Source organism: Equus caballus, chromosome 1 (assembly GCF_041296265.1).
Source record: "Equus caballus isolate H_3958 breed thoroughbred chromosome 1, TB-T2T, whole genome shotgun sequence".
In the NCBI taxonomy this organism is placed as follows: domain Eukaryota; kingdom Metazoa; phylum Chordata; class Mammalia; order Perissodactyla; family Equidae; genus Equus; species Equus caballus.
In genome coordinates, this window is record NC_091684.1 from 98,967,105 (window position 1) to 98,988,812 (window position 21,708).

The window sequence follows — 21,708 nt, forward strand, 5'->3', positions numbered from 1 at the left end:
TCCTGGTCTCATGGTTAAGATTCGGCGCTCTCACCACAATTGTCTCCCGGTCAGGGAACCCTGTTGGTTGTCATGCTGTGACAGTTGTGTGTTGCAGTGATGCTGAACACTATGTCACCGATATTTCAAACACCAGCAGGGTTGCCCAAGTTGGACAGGTTTCAGTGGAGCTTCAGACTAGACAGGCTGGGAAGAAGGACCTAGCCACTCACTTCCTTAAAAAAGTGGTCCTGAAAACCCTGTGAATAGCAGCAGAGCATTGTCTGATAGAGCCCCAGAAGGCTGGCACAAAAAGACTGGGCAGGATTTACTCTGCTGCCCACAGGGTCACTAGGAGTCAGAATTGACTCAACGGCACTAACAATTCCCTTCAAATTACTAAAACCCTTATATAATTTATATGACTCATATATTCAGGTTAGTGAAGATAGGGAGCATCCTTATGCAGTGTACACACCATTCTCACCAAATTCTGGCTGCGAATCTACCATTTTTAATTGACAGTTTTTACCCGAGCATAGAAAATAATTTACCACATAGCAAAGCTGCCTTAATCATCTAGTTCTTTCAATTAAAACAAACTGCTATCTATACTACCTTCAGAATTCTAACATACTCTCGGGACTACTGCTCGCACTGCTAAATTCCAATTTGAAAATGATAATTCAGGAAAACAAGCCCGTTTGTTACTAGCAACTTGGCGAACGACTTCAGTCACTGCTTGCAACATCTCTGGCTCCCAGGCAACGTGCAGCACAGTTGACAACAATCAATACTAAATATTTAAGACACGAAAGATGATCTTTTTGCTATCATTCATACACGCATTTTGTGAAGTGTTTAGAAGAGAACACTAGGACTATAAAATCGTCTGGGAAAAATTAACAGAAGCTGCTACAGTCCGAGAGGTTTGAGCATGCACACATTGGATTCCGTTCTTGCAAGGTCATAGTGCACACGAGTACATTACAAGTCTCACAATTCACTCCGGGAGGAATCCTGTTTCAAATTTTCTTAACCCAGCCTTTGCCATCAGCATTTCTCTTTTTTGTTTTATATTTTCCCATCTCCTTCTCCAAACCACACATGCAAAGCACCTTTGGATATCCTAAGTTACGTCTGATTCAGGACAGGCAAAAGTAAACGTTTGCTGGGGCTGACCTGGTGGCGTAGCAGGTAAGTTTGCACCCTCCACTTCAGCTGCCCAGGGTTCATCGGTTTGCATCCCAGGCTTGGACCTGCACACCCCTTATTAAGTCGTGCTGTGGCAGGCGTCTCACATATAAAATAAAGGAAGATAGGTGCAGGTGGGCACAGATGTTAGCTCAGGGCTAATCTTCCTCAAAAAAAATAAGTAAATCAATAAATTAAAATAAATGTTTAGTGACTGAATGAATGACATTTCCACAATGCTTGAACAAATGCATTGAAACCACAATTAAAGGTCGAGGCCAAACTGAAGGTCCTCTGTAGCACTCTTGTTTAGCCAAAGAATCCTGCAGAACCTGTAAGTAATTATATCCTCAAAAGCAAATGAGGCAGAATTTCTTTTTGAATCCCAGGCTAGCAACTAGGCACTGCCTTTTGGAATGGTTTCATGTGTCCCTGGGCAAGTTTGAAGGGAACTGACAATAGCCTTAAGACATACCAGAAGGAACTCAGTTTCTGAGCGATACAGGCTCTTTCCCAGAAAGTTTAAAGGTGCTCCAAAGGGAGAACGAAGTCTTGCTTGAAAGCCATGCTAATGACACAAAGCATGACTTGGGGACCGGTATAAAATGGGCTTGTTCTCACTCATTTAAAGGAGGAGGCGGACACAGAAGTAGGGTACAGCACCGCCCTTAATACTGTCCTCATTTCTGGCCATGAAAAGAAATAAAAATAAGTGAAATGATAAGGCCTCACTAAGTAGAGCTGAATAAACCCTATGGAAGCCTTTGGGAAATTCAATTTTTACAGGTGGACAGCATCCAGCAATTCAGTCCTGTATCTGCTGGGGGGGGGTGCACCCAGACCTTATATAAGAGTCTTTTTTTTTTTTTTAACCAAGTTCAAAGACTAATAATTTTCCATTGAGGCCAGTCCCATAAGCCTCCACATGTCAAAGATTGAATCATTGTTGCCATATGGTCTTCTCTGTTCCCTTCTATGTAACATTCAATAGGATAAGTGTTAACTGATCCCACACCACCTCTGAACTAATTTTCCCTTTCCTTAAATAGGTCCCCAAGATATTCATATGTATCACCTAAGAATCAAAAGCACCATTTAATTGGAAAAGCACAAAGCTTTGGGGAATGACAACAGACAGGTGTCCTAGGTGCCATTATCTATTTATTGTATTTGCCTGCGATAGAACCAGTGACAGTTTGCTCACTAACAACCTGGATTTCGTTTTACATCCCATAGTATTTACTACTTTGGTGTACAGTTTTATGCGTTTTAACATATGCAAAGATTCTTGTAGTCACCATCACAAACAGGGTACAAAATCCCAACCTCATAAAGAATTCCCTCATGCTGCCCCTTTAACAACAACATCCCCCTCCCACTGCCAACCCCTGGCACCCTATGATGTGCCCCTTGCATTTTCAATGTCATAAAAGGAATCATAAAGTATTCAGTCTGGTTGCTGTCACTTTGAATAAAGCCTCAGGCGATTCATCCAGATTGTAGATATCAATAGTTTGTTCCTTTTTATTGCTGAATAGCATTCCATTGTAGGTATACACTACAGTTTGGACATTTGGGTTGTCTACAGTTTGGGGCAATTGTGCCGCTATAAATATTATTGTGCAGGTTTATACATGAACATAAATTCCACCTTTTTAAAGGAATTCCCTAGAGGTGAGGTCACATGGTAATCATATGTTTAACTTCAGAATGAACTGCCAAATTGCTTTCCAGAGCGGCTGTATGATTCAGCATCAGTTGGATTTGGACAAACAAATCAAGCTATTTGGGGAGGAAATGATTCTTCATAGGTAGTTTACATAAGATGGGATGCTTCTTTCTCTCAGCAAAAGATGAGAAAGTGCCTATTAAATAAATTCAGCTCCGTGTATCTGAAATCCAACTCACTCGGTTCATTGGTTCCTTGAAGATAAGTACAGTATAAAATAAAAATTGATGAATGCTAAAATGTAGTTATGTGTTGTATAACTACAGTTTAGTGTGAAATCACTGCGTCCCTAATTATGACTTCTGTTCTGCCAAGAACAGCTGGTATTACTGAATGTTGTAAATTGTGCAACAGACTCAGCAAGACAGGATCACTGGGAATTGATTGTTTCCTCACATTACCAGGACACAGAGGCAACGAGGACCCAAGTCAGCATGAAAAACCAATGCACAGGAAAAGTCAGAAACCAAGACTGCTCATAAGTCAACTGCAACTGGATCTGTCAACAGGTAAGTTCTGTACTGAGTTGTTCTGAGACAAGTGGAAATGTGAAACCGGTTTGCAAGCCACTTTCCCAGAAAGGAAGAAAAAATACAGAGAGAAACTGAGTTTTGGTGACTCCTTTTGAGTTGCTGGATCAAATCTCGCCAGAAGAACAACATAGTCTAATAGTTCCTGTAAGTACATTAATCTGTTTGAGTTTCCGTCACTTGCCATACAAACTATTCTCCTACAGATGTTATATTACAACTCTTCAAACAAACCTAACATAATACAAAATATAGAGAAAAACTTCAGGCAAACAGGCAAAAAGTTGGAAACAAAAGTAAAACATTGTGTTACTGTGTTTGGATGGTAGAACCATATGGCTATTCTCTGTTTTTAAAAATATTTATTTCCATGCTTTATTTGATGAACAAGTATTTCTTTCATTGAAGAGATGTAAATAAAAATATATGACTTCAAAATGCATCTATTTCCATAAAAGTATTATACTTCTTTAAGAACATATAAGTCTACAATGAAGAAATACTCAGTTAACAAATCAATCATAACTTATTCAAAGCTGGTGCCTTTCTGTGCAAGAGAAAAAAATTAAAACCTAATTATTTAAATGAAAGAATATTAACTTTAGGGGGTCTGGCCCTGTGGCATAGCGGGTTAAGTTCAGCACACTCCAGGTTGGCGGCCCCAGTTTGCAAGTTCAGGTCCCAGGTGTAGACCTAAATTACTCGTGAGCCATGCTGTGGTGGTGATCCACATATAAAGTAAAGGAAGACTGGCACAGATGTTAGCTCAGGGCTAATCTTTGTAAGCAAAAACAAAACAAAACAAGAATATTGACTTTAGTAACTCGTATGAGTATGAAAAAATTTAGTTTTTCTGAGCCTCAGTGTCAATACCCAAAAAGTTGGGAGTGTGCTCTGTGTCTCTCAGTTTCTGTTTTAGGCATGTCATCAGAGACAATGCATTGTCCCAAACCCCAGCAGATTCCACATTTGAATATGCAGTTTGATGTTTCCGGAATGTTGAAACTCTACTTCAATTATCCAAAGACACTCTTTTTGACTTCTTAGTAGCCCAGTTTGTCTTAAAATTTGGAAAAAAAATCAAAATCCATGGGTCCTTTTCTGAAATTATGATGGAAAATAAATGGATTTTCATTTTTGTCAAAATAGATCATTTCATTAAATTCAATGTAGTCCGTCAATGAAAAATAGGCTGCTTTAAGATATAACACAAGTACTTCCTTGTAAACATCCATGATGTTCTTAGTTTCTCCCTATAGCATCAAGTTCACTGTGTATAGCTGCCTAATCATATCCGCAAAAACACACAATTTATTGGTTTGGTTTTTCAGAGACCATTGATCACAGAAATTCTTTTTCAACTCAAGAAGCAGCTCAGTAAATCTCTGGGGAAAGTTTGTTAGGCTTAAACATCTGCCTACATTAAAAAAAGTCTTTATTTTTTTCCAAAAATATCATAAATTAAAGATAGTTAGGGGTACAAGCATAAAGCATATTGTCAACATAATTAACTCCTTCCATCAAGAACATTAATCTCCAAAACACAGATGCTCCCAATGAATGATGCAAACATAGCTTCTTACATCCTGTTTTGACTTGCATAAATTAATAACCTTTTGTTATTGTGTCCACTGTATCTTTGGAATATAAAATCAGATTTTCCATATTAATAGAAAAATTCTCAAATATCTAACATGGGCGTGCTTTGACCTTACTAGTTCACATGTAGCAGCTATTAAAGTTTCAAAGATTCCCCTCAAAACCTGTGTGTTCATAACCTCAATCAGGACCCACCTGGAGATAAAGTGAATTGTCTTTTCCTTTAAACCCATATTTTAGACACATATACTGTGGGAGCTGGCAGTTATTCCCCTCCAGTAATTCCTTCTAGAAAGGTGTAGCATGGCATATTTGGCCCTGAAATGTTTCAGTCATGAAAATGACAAACTCTGATAGAACTTGAAAGCCTTCTTTCTAATTCAGACTTCACTTCCAGGTGTTCTGGATAAATTGAAATTTCCTTTCACAACATACTGCTCTGTAACTCTTCTAGTCTAAACTACCACCATCACTCACTCCGACTTCAACATCTAGCCATGTAACTCATCTTCCAGTGTCCCGCTGGCCTCTTCCCAAGCAGTTCTCCACCTGGCAGCCAGACTAGAGCCTAATTGTGTTAGCTTTCATCTGGTTTCCACAATTTACTGCCTATAAACATTAGGAGAGTTAGTTTAACCTATCGTTGCCTCAATTTCCCCTTTTGTAAATTGAGACAATAATAGCATCCATCTTAGAGGGCTGTTGGCAATTGAGTAAGTTAATGCGTTGAAGTCTTCAAAGAGTGTCTCGCATGTAAGAAGTACTCAATAACCAATACTATCACATTATTTTTATAGTGAAACAAACATTGTTCGATGTGCCCTATAAGGCCATGCCACTACCTAGGTCAATGTCCTCATCTCAACTGCACCGGCCTTCTTTCAGAGACTTATGTTCACTGGGTTCCTTCTTTGCATATGTTTTTCCCTACAATGTATTTCCATGCATTGTGCCTAGAATAATATTCTCTTCTTTCTTAGGGCATCTCCCACTTATTGAACCTAGTCCCACTCTGGGTACTGCGGCTTTCCAAGCTTCCTTTACCTATATTTTCAGAGAACCAGAAAATGTTGCTATTTTAATGCTGGAGAAATCTATAAACAGATAATTGTGAAGTGATGAATATAGAAAATATTTATAATTGGGGGGCTGGCCCAGTGGCTCAGCAGTTAAGTGTGCATGTTCTGCTTTGGCGGCCCGGGGTTCTCCGGTTCAGATCCTGGGTGTGGACATGGCATCGCTTGGCAAGCCATGCTGTGGTAGGCATCCCACATATAAAGTAGAGGAAGATGGGCACGGGTGTTAGCTCAGAGCCAGTCTTCTTCAGCAAAAAGAGGAGAATTGGCAGCAGGTGTTAGCTCAGGGCTAATCTTTCTCAAAACAAAAAAATATATATGTATAATCGGATTTTTAAGGAGTCAAAGGGAAAGAGTGAATTACTCTGGAGACTAAACCAGGAAATGATTAAATTGGTCTTAAAAGATTGGAATCTGCCTCAAAAAGGCAAAACGGGATTAGAAGTCATTGATGATCAAAGTGTTGGGCGTGATTATGGGGGCACTGAGGATTATATCTCATTTAATGATCCTGAGAACCCTCAAACCTGAGTGCTATTTTTTTCACTTTAGACATCAGAAATCTGATGGTTGAAGTAATGTCCATAAGATCCTACAGCCTAGCAGAGACAGGGTCTGGAGGCAAACTTAGATTTGACTTTCCAACATCATCTTTGCACTCAAGGCATCTTTCCATAGGTAATGGCACATAAGGGAGAAAGAAGAAGATTCACTCAGAAGCCAATGAGGTGTTGAGGGTGTGTGGAGACAGACTGTACGTGATGTTGGTAATGAGGCTGGGAAGACAAATCCAGACTAAAGCATAAAGAGCTTTATGTGTTTTCCAATGAGAGCAAGGAATCTCATCAAGTCAAGCAAAGGGTAGGTGTCTTATCATTTTGGCCCAATAGACAGGGAACTCACTTTCTCTGGGGACCCAGATGGCCCTCACCTCTCCCCTCCTCTCTCTCCACGTTCTGGACAATCTTAATTCTCATACTTACATGTAAACTGACATGTCTGCCAACACTCACACGTTAGCACTCTATACAAATTGACTGCAATTTCTCAGTCTCACAGTTCAAATTATTGTGAGAGGGAATCTGTTCGGTGGTGCTGCCCTTCTTTGATCATCTTTGCTATTCTGGAGGGTGTAGAATCATAGGATGCAGGCAGGAGTAAAAGGACAGAGTTAATTTCCCTGTAGGGGGCTCTGAGTTAGGATAGGCATTCCAAAATGGGTCAATGAGACATGCCATATTAAAGAGCTTGAACTTTCTTCTAAAAGCCATGCTTAACAGTTCCTAAAATACAACTGAACATTGATTTGTAATAGATTTATACAAACCAACCACATTCAACAGCCAATGTAGTATACTTTGAACCCTTGGAAGATGTGGTTAAATATTGACCGTCTCTAGCTTAAAATTTGCAAGAAACCATCCAACACGGGAACTAAGAGGTACCATGTTCATGATCTTTTAATAGAAAACATTTATCAGTGTATTTACCATTACCTGAATAAACAACCGTGTACACCAAAAATAAGAGCTAAGAGTATTTCTATACTGAAGGTGATAGATAAACCCACAAATTACCTGAATATTTCTACAACACATATACTTCAGCTTGCAGGAAAATGTCTCATTATTTTTTTAGCTATGATCAAGGGGGAAAAAGGACATAATTAATTATTCTTTCTTGTTCTAATGATTTTACAGTTCACAGCAAGACTTACAAAATGAACTTTGTCATAAGCCAAAACAAGTATGCTCTTGACTGGAAAGACTGAACTTTATAAAGATATCACTTTCTTTAAAGCAAATTCAAATGTGCTTGAATAATTAAAGGAAAAAATAATAACGTGGTCTCCCTACAATCATTCTTACATTAAACTCTCTACATCAAAATCAAAAATATTTTTATGCATGATGGGCAGTTTCCCACTAACAATTTTCTAAATTGCCTAATAATTTTATGTAGCATAATTACAAGACTCCTGCTTGTGTATTTTTGCTTTTCTTTGCTTCCATCTGAATACAAATTAAGGGTAATCACTAGCAACCTTTGTGGTAGATGCTTACAATGCAATGCCACAACAGAGCTATGTAAAATGAACCCAGCAGGAAAGCCCTTGAAATACTTCTTCCCTTAACAACAGGGCATGCAACTATATGAGGAAAAATTTCCAGACTAAGTGATTTTCTGAATAACAATGGGTGAGTATGTGAAGGCTGATTGATTGCTAGTGAATCACTTCGATTTCTAAAGCTCTGCTGAACATTTCCACCTTGTGATCCAGCAGTAGATGCAATTCAACACTTATATACCCAAACTCCCTATGAGTGTTTCCCACTCTCATGGTTACTTTTAATTTCAATTAGTCTAGGCCACATTGCACAGCTGTTTGGTCAAACACTAGCCTAGATGTCGCTGTGGAGTCTTTTATAAATGTGATTAATATTTATCATCAGTGGAGTTAAATAAAGAAGATTATCCTTGATAATGTTAGTGGGCCTCAATCCAACCAGTCGAAGGCCTTAAGGGCAAAAACTGAGGTTTTCCAAAATCAAGGAATTCTGACTCAAGACTATAACACAGAAACCCTGCCTGAGTTTTCAGCCTGCTGGACTGCCCTATGGATTTTTCACTGCCCAACTCTAACAATCACATGAGCTAACTTCTTATAATAAATCTCTCCCTCTCGCTCCACACACAATGCAGTCATGTATATATATATATATATATATGTTGTTAGTTCAATTTTGGCCATATCTCTCTATTATAAGCATAATTTCTTTCCTTAACTTGAATTTAAAGCAATTTCCTATTTTTATTTGCCTGCTCCTAAGGAACATAACTATAAAGTCACAAATTTGATGTGGTAGTTTTTTTCCTACAACACATTAATACACAACTACAGTCATGTGCAACACAACAACATTTTGGTCAATGATGGACAGCATATAGGATGTTGATACCCTAAGATTAGTACCATATGGCCTACATGTGTAGTCGGCTATACTACTTAAGTTTGTATAAGTACACTCTATGATGTTCACATAACAATGCAATTGCCTGATGATGCATTTCTTAGAATGCATCCCCTTTGTCAAGTGACTCATGACTGTACTGGCATTTTAAAAATGCTCATCCTGGGGCTGGCCCTGTGGCCAAGTGGTTAAGTTCATGCACTCTGCTTTGACAGCCCAGGGTTTTGTTGCTTTGGATCCTGGGCACAGAGCTAGCACTGCTCATCAGGCCATGCTGAGGCAGCATCCCACATAGCAGAGACTACAACCAGAAGGACCTACAACTAGAATATATACTGGGGGGGGTTTGGGGAAAAGAAGAAAAAAAAAATGGTCATCCACATAAAACATAAAATCACACTAGTGGTCCCTATATCATTCTAAGGAAGCATACCTGGACTCACTTCTCTTCTTGACATTGCTTCGATTAATAGAATCAATATTTTCCTATTATGCAGAATCAAACTACCTACCCTTTCTAGCTCACTTATTTATTTCTCTTGTCACATCTCTAACTTTTTTTAAATTATTTTCCCACCAGAATTTAGGCCTTTATTACATAAAATCTAAACTGTGGAATTTCTGGTGAGCCAAGGACCCATCTTTAATTCTCTCTGTTTGTATTACCCAAACACCTAGCCAACTGATGATCAGAACCCAAAGATGCAAAGAGAATTAGCTTTTTTCTTGTCCTGAAATATCATACAACTTAGTAAAGGATTCATTCCCAGTTATTCACTTAGAACTCAGAGGACTTTCTCATGTGGCTGAGAGCGTAAGAGAGATGCCACAGTTTCCTAATAAAGCGTGCTCAGAGTCTAAACACTGGGGAGGAGTTTTCTAAGGAAAGGACAACTAAGGAGTAAGAAAATAAATATCAGTTGGCCTGGACCTTCACAGTTGTTGACACCCACACTTGATGTCTGAGGACAAGAGAGGCTCAGAGTCATGCCCAGTGTTACTCAACTTGAGTCCTGCCCATTTCAGTAGTACTAATTCTTGCTCATTACAGTAGTACTAATTATGATTTTGAACACAGCTTCCTCAGCCTCCTTTTCTCCAAAGAAGAGCTTGTTTTAAATTGACGTAGCAAAACCAAACAGACTTCATTGGATAAAATAATTTCTTTCTTCCATCCTTCTTTCCTCCGATCTTCCCTTCTTACCTTCCTTCTTTGCTCCCTCCTCTTTCTTCTCTTCCTCTCTCCTTTCCTTCCATTCCCCATTGTAAATATTGGATCCCAGTCACTGGTTTGATCACTGGCTTTCAGACATTAAGCAGAATCTGCTCCCAAATCTCACTTACCTCAGTGCCCTCATGTGTGGGGGGGGAGCTCACCTCTCTCTCCACAATACTCAGCTCAGCTGCCTCACCCAGGCCTGCAGGTGTCAACGGATGCCTGTGCCTTCCAATCACGTTTTTGAACCACACCACAGCCTTTCTTCCCACGCAAATTAAACCATCAAAGCCCTCAAAATGCCAGCTCTCTATTGCCTGATCTAAACCTCTTCTTGCTTTGCAGGGCTATTAGGATTATAAAGGTTAATCCCTTCTTGTCTTCCCTCTCAAATCAAGTTTTGTGAGTAAATACTGAGTATGGACATGTGCACATCATCTTATTCTTTATTGTTCTAGACTTATATAATGATGACCATCTCCTGATGGAGGTATTGATAACGAAAAGCCCAAGAGTACATAAGTACATGGTACAACATGAATGTATCCCGACATGTGATGGTAAGTGAAAGAAGCCAGAGAGAAAAGACTGCACCTATTATATGGAATGTCCAGAAAAGGCAAACCCAAAGAGACAGAAAGTAGACTAGGGGTAGCTAGGGGCTGGAAGGAGAGGGAAATGAGGAGTGACTGCTAATGGATACGGGCTTCTTTGGGTGAGGGTGATAAAAATGTTTTGGAATTAGGTAGTTTTGATAGCCGTACAATCCTGTGAATATACTAAAACCATTGAATTTTATACTTTAAAAGGGTCGATTTTATGGTATGTGAATTATATCTCAATAAAAAGAAAAAGAAGACTTCACAGATAAATTTCTGAAACTTAGAAATATTCTGTCATCAATTCTAAAATAATATTCTTGCATAGTTAGAATTCTGGAATTAGTTTCATAATAGTTGTGTGTGATTGTTTTCTCTCTTCGTGGTACACAAAATAACATTATGTTATAAAATGGATTGCATCGTAGAGTCAATGAAGCATGATTTTACTTACCAGTAGAACCAAAAAAAAAAAAAAAACTATTCAAAATCTTTTATCTCAAAGACCTTTTACTGGAAACAAATTGTTGGCTCTTTACTTCAAAATATTTAAACTAAATTCACCCTGTAAATAATCAGATTTGTTAGTTTGTTTTTTGTGGTAAAGAAAGGACTGTTGCAGAGATTTTTAAATGACCACAAATTCTTTAACACTCTTCTCATTAGGAATTCGGCTTTATATTCCCTCTTCTTGTGTCTGGGTCTGCAATGATGCTTTCAACAATAGAAATAGAGTATGAAGGCAGTGATACTGGGTGAATTCTGAGGACTGGTCACAGAAGGCCATGCAGCTTCCCACTGGTTCTCTTGGGATGCTTGCGTAGAAGGGAGCCCATTGCCATATAAGACACTGCTTACTTTAAGACTACCAAGCTGCAGAGGCCACGGGTAGGTGTTTTGGCTGACAGGACCAGCTGAGCCTCCAGCTGACAGCCAGCCACCTGAGCAAGCCATCTTGGCTGTGCAGCTCAACCCAGTCTTCAGATAACAGCAGCCCAGACCACATCTGACTGCAAATGCATGAGGAATCCCAAGAGAAAACTGCTTACTTGGGCCCTTCCTGAGTTCAGGACCCACAAAATCCTGAGCAAAATAAAACAGTTGCTGTTTTACACACTCAGTTTTGGGGCAATTTGTTATGTAGCTATAGTAACTAGAACAAGGACACAGAGAAGAAGGTCATATTTTCTTTCCTAATTGACTCATCCAGACAACTCAGAAGCGAGGACAAACCAAGGACCCATTTTTATTACACATTCTTCATGAAAGAATGTGGACTACTATACTCTGACAACTCAGACTCTTTCTTCCACCCAGCTCAGCACTTCGTGTATCCAGGCGCTGCTTCCTCCTCTCTACCCTCCTCAGTCAAAACGTGATCTTATGTATTCTTAATGGAGTGCTAATTTATTATTTATAAATATGCTTGAACACACAAATACAAGCATTTTCTAAACCACCATTAGTTTCTTTCAACTGCTGTATGCTTATATGCCACTATTAAATAAACTGTAAACCTGCCATGTTTTTGATATATAGTTAATGAAGTGTGATTCAGTGTAAATGAAAAGGACTTATCTAATTTGGAAATGCCTTATTTTGAACCTAATTACTGCAGTAATTGATAGATGTCTTATTACTTTGAAAATTTTCTTTCTGACAATAAAACTTCCATAGTTTTTAGAATGAATTCTCACTACCTATAGAAAAATGCCTGAATTTCGTTTCCTGATATGTAAGGTCCTCTATTATATGGTGCATCTTAGTTTTCCCATCTCCTATTATTTTGCTGCAGATACACTATATACCAGTCCAAGTAAAAACTTGGCATATGGTATCATAGAAAGTCACTTATTCCCATTTCCAAACTTTGAAGTTCCACGTATGGAAACTGTCCTCACCATATCTGTATGACTAAAGCTTTATCAGCTTACAGATTTTCCAGTCTGTCAAGTTTTCCATAAATTCTCAGTTACAAATAACACGTTCCTCCTTGGAAATATTCTACCACTTTTAATGCACAGGACTTTTTCTCTCTTGTATTATTACATCATCATATATTTTATAAATATTTATCTCAAAAGCTTTCCTGGAACAGATGCTTAGCAAATGACATTGAACAAAACCACAGAAGAATAAATGAATGAATAACGGAATAAATCAATGAAATATTGAATTTAGTTTTGTCTATTTCCTTTCTTAACAATACCCAACATATTCCTGAAATTTTCATCAAGAAGTGAATTATAACTTTGTAATATATAGTAACTTACTAATAATTCTGCAAATTTAACTATCTGTCACTGTGTGAAAAGAGACCTCTTGCGCTAAATTGATCCATTTCATGAACTAGTTAAAAGATTATATTTGTCCAGGGCACATCTATTATTCACATGAAGAGGGCTGAATTATAACCATGAACTCCCTGAGAAAACATCATTCTTAAGCAAACCCATCTGAGCTTCAGAACAAAAATAATATTGATATAGCCTTCGACATCAGGCTTTTAGAAAAAGACCATCTTGTCCCAGAGCAATGGTTCTCATCCATCCCTATGTTATTTTCCCTCAAGTATTAAACCGAAGAATCAAGGCCCCTCTACCTTTGGAAAAATAATTGCAAGACGGGCAGTGACAGTTTTTCAAACTTTCCATGAATTTATTCATTCTCAGTGAGTTTAAAGGATTAAATTCCTTTTACTAAACTCATCAAATTGCACACATTAAATATACGCAGTTCTTTGTGTATCAATGATACCTCAATAAAGTTGTTGTTTTTTTTTTTTAATCTCCTCTAATGTTGGGAATAAATTGTTGCTATACTACATAAAAGGCACGTTTTGGTGAACAGAGGAACTGATGATCCTGGGAAGGATCCCACTTCACATATGGCCACCAACACAGAACCTGTGTCACCACACAGCACATAACACCTGTAGTTTATATGGAGATTGTGGAAGAGTGGATTTTTAGTCTTATTTCAGAGCCATTGCATGGGCTATGCCCTGTGCTGGAACAGCTTTGGGACAATCTCTGATCACTCAATATGTACACTTTTTGGGGTTTGTCTCAAACATCCTTTCAGAAAGCCTTCCTTGATCATTCTCTCTAAGTACCTATCTTTTCTGTTCTCTATCATAGTACTCTATTTGTTTCTTTCCCAGTACATCTCAAAATTCATTATTATTTTGCTTATTTTTTTTCTATTTTAAGTTGTCTACCCCACTATTGTATAAGATTTATAAGGAAGGGGACCTTATTTTTCTTGTTCTTCATTGAATCCCCAGTTCCATTCAGATTGGCTAGCAGAGAGTAAGCACTCAATATACAATAATTATAAAAATAGAATAACAGTGTAAGTATCTAGTGTTGACATAAGTCAATAATGGAGCTAAACTAAGCATGCTAATATGTTATCTCATTTACGCCTTATACCTGCTTTACAAGGCACATAATCATTTCCCCCATTTTACAGATGAGTTAACTTCCTTATAGAGGTTACTTGACTTTCACACAATCACAGTAAGTGACGGAGTCGGGCTTTGGATTCAGGGTTATCTGTTTCAGAAACAAGTTTCATCACTACTGTGCATTTCTAATAGGATGTATTACTTCTACATCCTGTCCATGGTACACATACTCTAAGAAGAGAATTGTTGTTCAAGAAAATTTAGGGATAAAAAGGCTAAGACTTTTAAAAGTATATAGAAATAGTTCATACTTATGAGATGCCAATTTTAACTGCTCTCTTCTATTTCCCTTTTATGTCTAAATCAGGGATCCTGACCATTATCTAACCTGCTTTCCCAAAGCTACTTGTTGTAATAATCCTCTAAATAGGAAGCAGAATCAAAAGAAAGACTGGGAGGGTCTTTAAGAAAAACTATTTGGGAAAGCAGAACAAGGAGAAGAAATAGGACCTACAAAAGCCTGGGTGTAAAAATAAGAACAACAATAATAATGACAAGAATGATTCCAATTTGAGTTGAGAAATGAAAGACCTATGAAAATTAACTACTTCTTAGAGAGAAGTCATGGGGGAAAACATTTCAATTTAGTCTTTGGATAGATTAATACAGTATCTGTCTCAATGTAAAATAGACCAAATTGCTAAGTCGACAAATTTCTAAGCTCACTTAGTGGTGACAATTTTTATATACTCAAAATATTAATGAGAAAAAAATCCTCAGAAGGCAGAATACACTATTCCATCCCTCTGTGTTACTGGGTGCATGATGTTGGGCAAGACACTTCATTTCTCTAAGCCTCATTTTCTCTGTCACTAAATTGGACAATCAATATCTGCTTTGCCTGTCTCCTAGGGCTAACGGGACTCAAAGCACATAATGAATCAAGAGAGGTGTGAAACCTTTCAAAGTCGGTCCCTCTCATTTTGATGAGCATTACCTCTGGGCACTTGAGGTAGAATTCATAAGTTACTGAATGAGATGGAGACACAATTACCAGAGAACTCGCTTTGCCATGAACTTGGAGTGAGACCCTGACAATGTCATTTAATTTTCCTGGGCCACTGTCTTTCCATGTAGCTGGATGTATAATGACATCCAGGAAAGTGCTCTGAAGGCAAGAATGTGCTGTAGAGAGGTTGAGATATTATCATTGTTGCTGCTATGAACTATTTCCTCTTTGTTGTACTCTGATTAATTTGTCAGAGGACACAGACATTCCCATGAGCAATAGAAAGGTTTTTGTCCTCACTTGCTATGATCCCAAGCCTTCTAACACTTTGAGTACATGATTTAACAATATGATTGCTAGGTAGAAAATTAAGGTAGATTTAGCATCTAATTCATCCAGCCCCCTTGTTAAGATCTGCTTGGCGATGTGGTAGGTTGGCCAAAATGACTAATGCTATTTGAGGCATCACCTTGCTCTCCTTCTCTCTTCATGCATTTTGACAATCTTGACCTTTGTAATATCAGAATAGAGCAGTACAAATTATTTTTAATGTACTATATTCCAGAGCTAATGGTTGGACAAAATTAGAAAAACTGAGCTCAAGCAAATCTATTCAAATCAGAGAGAACAACATTCTCAAATGTAGTTTTGTAAATTAATCTTACAAGGCCCAATTATTTGCAAAAGCTTTTATGATTCTTCCAAACAATAAGGCTGAGATCAAAGCTAAGAAATGTGTTTCCACAAAAAAAATATCTCTCTTGGCTTTAAAAGACTATCTCTTCCTACTCTACCTCTCCCTCACTGTGTTCCAGCCACCATGGCCAACTTTCAGGTTTGCAAACAAACCAAATGACTCCTGGCTCAGGGCCTTTGAATGAGCTGCTCTCCCAGGATGCTCTTCCCTGTGCTGTCCACACATCCTTCAAGTTTCTTCTCACCCTTCAAGTTTCACCTTCACATACTGTATTTGCGACTTGCCAAGAGAAGCCTCTTTTGACCACTTCTTTGAGGTCTTGCCCAATCTGCTTCGTATTCCCTTTGTCTTCAACCAAAATACCATCCCTATTTCCTTTGGAGAACTTCATTGTCATTTGCTTCTAAGTTTCATATGGACAGAGATTGTGTCTCTTTCACTTACCACTCTTGATCCAGCCCCTAACTGAGTGCAGGAGAGACTTAAGCTACACTTACTGGAAGAATGAGAGAAAGCTTTAATTCACTCATCCAAGGCAAGTTTTTATGAGGCACCCTCTCTGCATGAGAACTCTGTATGAGCTTCCTGCTGACAGGGATAGAAAAATGAGGAGCCTGTTAGAGTCTCAAGGAGATCACAGACTGGTTAATGATGTTGACTGCAAAAATGGGTGCCCTTTCTCCCTACAGTCATGCTTGTTATAACACATTAACTCAGACCCTATAAAATTAACTTTAATAGACTTTACTTACGGCAAAAAATCATTCCAACCTTCAAAATTACTAATTGCCTCGTAAATATATAGAAAGAAGAACCGTCTCTGAAATAGTTTTCCACAGCTTTAGAAAGCTTTTTTGTAAGGAAATTCATCTCTGCTTAATACTCATCCATCCGTCCATCCCTCCATCCAACAAATATGGCACAATACAGGGATTAAGATTGCAGGATCTGGAGTAAAACAGTTCATATCTAAATTTCAGTTTCTCTATTTACTTAGTTGTGTGACTTTGGTGAGGCTGTGCCTCAGAGGCCCTGGCTGTAATATCAGATATAACAGAAATGTGTTATTAGGTGAAGCTAAGTTAGGATCTGACTGTGTCCAGCACTGACTAAGCCATGAACGACTCCAACCTGAACAAGCCTCTTACTGAGTGCACTGTGGGGCAGATAGCACCATGTCAACCCCTCCTGTCCATTGGAGGTACAAGAACATAGTCTTGAAAAGGTAAGCTATGCAGCCCTCAGTAGGTTTGTGAATTTAAAGGACCCTTTTCTGTACTCAGACCAACCATTTATACCAAGGTTTAAATGCCTTCTCCCTACCTGTGATACATACTTAGAAAGAAAAAACTCTCAAATATCAGAAGGCAGTCTTAAGCGTTCAGATTAAGCATCCAAGAAGGAGGGAAATAATAAAAGTTAGAACAGAAAGAAATGAAATTGAAACAAAAACGACTGTAAAAATGATCACTGAAACAAGGTTCTTTGAGAGGATAAACAAAATTGGCAAACCCTTAGCCAGACTCACTAAGAAAAGAAGAGAGAAGGCTCAAGTAAATAAAATTAGAAATGAAAGGGGAGAAATTACAATGGATACCACAGAAATACAAAAGATTATAAGAGAATATTATGAAAAACTATTTGCCAACAAACTGGACAATCTAGAAGTGGATAAATTCTTAGACTCTTACAATCTCCCAAAACTGAATCGAGAAGAAATAGAGAATCTGAATATACCAATCACAAGTAAGGAGATTGAAACAGTAATCAACAACCTCCCTAAAATAAAAGTCCAGGAACAGATGGCTTCTCTGGAGAATTCTACCAAACATTCAAAGACAATTTATTACCTCTTCTTCTCAAACTATTCCAAAAACTTGAGGAGAAGGAAATATTCCTAACACATTCTACGAGGCCAACATCACCCTGATCCCAAAGTCAGAGAATCACAACACAAAGAAGGAAAATTACAGGCCAATATCGCTGATGAACATAGATGAAAAAATCCTTTAAAAAATATTGGCAAACCGAATAGAGGAATACACTAAAAAGATGATAAACCATGATCAAGTCAGATTCATACCAGGGACACAGGGATGGTTCAGCATCTGAAAATCAACCAATGTGATACAGCACATTAACAAAAGGAGGAATGAAAAACACATGATCATCTCCAGAGATGCAGAGAAAGCATTTGACAAGATCCAACACCTGTTCATGACAAAAACTCTCAATAAAATGGCTATAGAAGGAAAATACCTCAACATAATAAAGGGCATATATGACAAACCTACAGCCAACATCATACTCAATGGGGAAAAACTGAAAGCCATCCCTCTGAGAACAGGAACAAGACAAGGGTGCTCACTCTCACCCCTCCTATTCAACATAGTACTAGAGTTTTGGTCAGAGCAATTAGGCAGGAAAAATAAATAAAAGGAGAACCCAAATAGGCACTGAAGAAGTGAAACTCTCACTGCTTGCAGATGACAAGATTTTAGATATAGAAATAATCAACAACTACAACAAAGTTGCAGGATACAAAGTAAACTTACAAAAATCAGTGGCATTTCTATACTCTAATAACAAACTAACAGAACAAGAACTCAAGAATACAACCCCATTTACAGTTGCAACAAAAAGGATAAGATATCTAGGGATAAATTTAACCAAGGAGGTAAAAGACCTATACAAGGAAAACTAGAAGACATTACTGAAAGAAATTGAGAATGACATAAAGAAATGGAAAGATATTCCATGTACGTGATTGGAAGACTAAACACAGTTAAAATATCCATTCTACCTAAAGCAATCTACAGACTCAATGCAATCCCAATCCGAATCCCGATGACATTCTTCACAGAAACAGAACAGAGTCTTAAAAATCATATGGGGCAACAAAAGACCCCAAATGCCCAAAGCAATCCTGATAAACAGAAACAAAGCAGGAAGAAAACATCCCAATTCCTGACTTCAAAACATATTACAAAGCTATAGTAATCAAAACAGCATGGCACTAGTACAAAAACAGGCACACAGATCAGTAGAATTGAAAGCCCAGAAATAAAACCACACATCTACAGACAGCTAATCTTCGACAAAGGAGCTAAGAACACGCAATGGAGAAAGGAAAGCCTCTTCAATAAATGTTGCTGGGAAAACTGGACAGCCACATGCAAAAGAATGAAAATAAACCATTTTCTTTCTCCTTAGGCAAAAATAAATTCAAAATGGATCAAAGACTTTAAGGTAAGACCTGAAACCATAAAACTTCTGGGAGAAAAAATAGGCAGTACACTCTTTGACATCAGCCTTAAAAGGATCTTTACAAATACAATGTCCACTCAGACAAGGGAAACCGAAGAAAAAATAAACAAGTGGGACTTCACCAGACTAAAGATCTTCTGGAAGGCAAAGGACACCAAGATCAAAATGAAAAAACAACCCATGAACTGGGAGAAAATACTTGCAAATCACGTATCTGATAAGGGGTTAATCTCTACAATACATAAAGAATTAACACAACTGAGCTACAAAAAAATAAACAACCCAATCAAAAGTGGGCAGAAGATATGCACCGGCACTTTTCCAAAGAGGCTACACAGATGGCCAATAGGCACATGAAATGATGCTCAACATCATTTATCATCAGGGAGATGCAAATCAAAACTACAGTTAGATATCACTTTATGCCCATTAGAATGGCTAGAATCACCAAGACAAAACATAATAAATGTTGGGGGCTCGTCCAGTGGTGCAGTAGTTAAGTTCTCACGTTCTAATTCAAAGGCCCAGGGTTCGCCAGTTCAGATCCCAGGTGTGGACCTACACACTGCTTGTCAAGCCGTGCTGTGGTAGGCATCCCACATATAAAGTAGACGAGGTTGGGCAGGATGGGCATGGAAGTTAGCTCAGGGCCACTCTTCCTCATCAAAAAGTGGAGGATTGGCAGCAGATGTTAGCTCAGGGCTAATCTTCCTCAAAAAAGAAAATAAAAAAATAATAAATGTTGGAGAGATTGTGGAGAAAAGGGAACCCTCATCTACTGCTGGTAGGAATGCAAACTGGTGTATCCACTTTGGAAAAGAGTATGGAGATTCCTCAAAAAATTAGAAGTAGAATTACCATATGACCCAGCTATCCCACTACTGGGTATTTATCCAGAGAACTTGAAATCAACAATACAATGAGATTTATGCACCCCTATGTTCATTGCAGCATTACCTACAATAGCCAAGATATGGCAGCAACCCAAGTGCTCAGCGACTCATGACTGGATGAAGAAGATGTGTGTGTGTGTGTGTATACACACACACACACACACACACACACACACACACACACAATGGAATACTATTCAGCCATGAAAAAGACATAATTTCAGCCACATGGATGGACCTTGAGGGTATCATGTGAAGTGAAATAAGCCAGACAGAGAAAGACAAACACCGTATGACTTCACTCATACGTGGAATATAAAGAAACTTATGGACAAAGTGAACAATTTAGTGGTTCCCATGGGAAGTGAGGGGGGGGGGTGGGCACAAGGGTCAGAGGGGCACATTTATATGGTGTTTGATAAATATTAATGCGCAACTGAAATTTCACTATTTTCTAAACTATTTATACCATAATAAAAAATTTAAAAAAATAAATATTAAGCATCTAGCCTAGGAGTTAGTACCATTCTTCTCTCTATCTAAACCTTTAATCCTGCAACTTAGGTCAACAAATCTGAGGTCACAAAATTCAGTAAGCAATCCAAGGCATACAAAGTAATTTTCTCATGTATTAGGCAAAATTTAAATCGTAAAAGAACAGGTCGAGGTTGAGATTGGTGTTATCACTCCCATTTCACAGATGGAAAAGTTAAGGGCTCGAGAGTTGGCATGAGATGTCCAAAGTCACATTGTTGCTAAGAAATAGAAAGGAGCCCAGAATGAGGTCTTATGAACAACAGTGTGTGTCTCTTTCTGCCACCCCCCTCCATTTATATATAAGCAAAACAATAACTTTATAAAGAATTCTGCACCCTCTTAAGTGCCCTAAATCCTAGAAATATCCCCAAGGGTAAGAACCATATGAAAACTTACACACCACTATCTTCTTTTCAAATTATCTTATTATATTAAAAGCTCATGTTTTAAATCATATGCATTAAACTAGATGTCATTGGGGAAAAACATTTAAATTTCAAGATTCAGAAGGGGTTTTGAAATATGTATGCCCTTTTCCAGCTAAGGGAGAAGAGTGACAAATAATCTATAAATTATAGTGGAATCTTGTTAATTCTAATGAGTATCTGCAAGAGCTGTTGCCAATTAATAAATCTTGCAAACAACTGAATGAGAGAAAACGGTGGCTAAAGGGCACTTTTTCTGAATGTGTGAGGGGTGTGCCCTCTTGGCGGCAGAAGACATTTTGGAGCCTACTCGAAAGATGACTGTGAAAAGATTTATGGGGGTTGATTGACGGGAGGCTCAAACGCATAGAGTTTTCAGTGGGAAAACAGGGTCAATATTTCATCATTAAGTCAATGGTTTTATGAAGTCCCATGGAAACTGCTCTGAAAGTAATTAGCTCACATGAATGCCTCCTTGTGTTTTCATGTGTCTCAGATGAGAAAATTTGTTAGGCTTTTCTCTGGTTACATTACTTATTCTTGGCTTCAAGCTGGGGAAATTATTCCTGTCAACCAT

The 21,708-nt window shown here is 38.2% G+C and overlaps 1 protein-coding gene across 14 annotated transcripts in view; it reads right to left on the minus strand.

The window, feature by feature from the left end:
• NRG3 (neuregulin 3) overlaps positions 1-21,708 on the minus strand; it is a 1,011,269-nt gene that overhangs the window by 509,132 nt on the left and 480,429 nt on the right. The window lies entirely within an intron of this gene.